This window comes from Propithecus coquereli, unplaced genomic scaffold (assembly GCF_000956105.1).
Source record: "Propithecus coquereli isolate 6110/MARCELLA unplaced genomic scaffold, Pcoq_1.0 Scaffold32, whole genome shotgun sequence".
In the NCBI taxonomy this organism is placed as follows: domain Eukaryota; kingdom Metazoa; phylum Chordata; class Mammalia; order Primates; family Indriidae; genus Propithecus; species Propithecus coquereli.
In genome coordinates this window covers 9770707-9772406 of record NW_012148841.1, presented here as the reverse complement: position 1 = coordinate 9772406, position 1700 = coordinate 9770707, and positions in this window count along the sequence as shown.

Genomic DNA, 1700 nt, shown 5'->3' with positions numbered 1-1700 from the left:
GAAAGATTGAGCAGGTCCCTTCAGGCAACCCTCACAGTGACAGCAGAGAAGCCCCGAGGAGAGAGCAAGGAAACTGATGCAGCTGGGCGATGGAATGGCGGCTACATCTGCTCTCCGAGCTTGGCGCAAGAGTGGCTGCAAAGGAAGGCGAGGAGGATGGGAGGTGGGGGGCAAATGGGGTTGATGTAGCACTTCTCGGAGGAAAAATATCTCACTGCAGTTTAATTTTCTTAGAAATGAATGAAGTCCTTTCTTGTTAAACTACACTTTCTTAGAGGAGAATAGGAAAATGACAAATAAAAGTCAATATTCTCATATTATCCTCTAACTTCTCACACAATCAACTTCTCAAAGGAAAAAAAAATATTTTCTTCACCATTAAGACACTTTGAATACTTTTACTTCTCCCTCTTCCTTAATCATTCCATGTTCCTGTGAGTTTACTGATACAATTAAACTTTTAGTTGTAGACTCTCTCTCTCTGTTTTAAAACTATGTCTCTTCTCCAAGAATCCTAATTGAACACTGTATTTACATTGTCAAACAATCCACCCTTATCCTTCATTGTCAGTTCACATTTAATTATGTGCAGAAAATTATGTGTGTGATGTACATGAATTTTCAGGTAAATAAACTATTGTTTAAGATTTCATAAATGTACAAATACCTGGGTAAATTCTGAGGACTTACGATTCAATTAGAGAAGACAAGCCTACTCTGCTAAGCCTTACAAATTATATGGAATTCAGTAAATAGTAATGACTACATCTGGGTCTATCAACACAAATTCAGTTTAATTCTCAAATATTGTTGCTGCAATGTTAGGTAAATTTACAACTAACATATGAAGCAAGAACAGCATACATGTGTCATGTTTAAGACCCATTTATTCCACGTCAAGTAAGCAAATGATAAGCTATCATTTCCAAAAGAAAATTCATAAGATTTTGCTAAACACCATTTTATATTCTTTTGGAAATAGAATTTTTATGGTAAAATCTAAAATAATGTTACTTTCTTTGGCTCACCCAAACAACAATTAAACTACAACAAAGTTTTTATTACATGGAGGACATTTATATCTTGCAAAGATATGAAAAACAATTTAATGAATTATTTATTCTCATCACAGTGTGTTCTGATCACCTCCCATTCACTCCATTGATGAAGGAGGGATCCCTAGCACTAAATAGTACCAGATGGCCAAAGGGATGTCATTCAACACTGGTCAGACAAAATTGACAGCAATTTATTAGTCATATGTATTCACAGTCTAGGACATAATATGCCATGCAAGGCCACATGGGGTTTGCACTTAAGAAGAAAGTGAACAGGGATATGGAGCCAGGCGTTGCAGTGGTAAGAGGATGAGATGTCTCCTGATTTCTGCAGGAAAATGTAATTGGTTTGTTTGAATAATTCCACAGAAGGGCAAAGTTAGGTTGAGGGGCAGGTAGAGTGCAACCAGTATGGCTGAGAGAAGAACTAGCCAGGTCAGTATAAAGGGGTGTTCTTTCCTGCTAGGGGGGTGAGACGTGTGGGAGGGTCTGGACACATACCTGGCAAGAGCAGGGAAACTCACAGTTAAGCTTTTGGGGCCTAGTGAGGCTCAAAGATGTCAAGGCAGCATTTGAAACTTGTTTAGACTTTACAATGTCTTTAATATCACTTTAAAGATGCTGGCTTTTCAATGCAGGGTC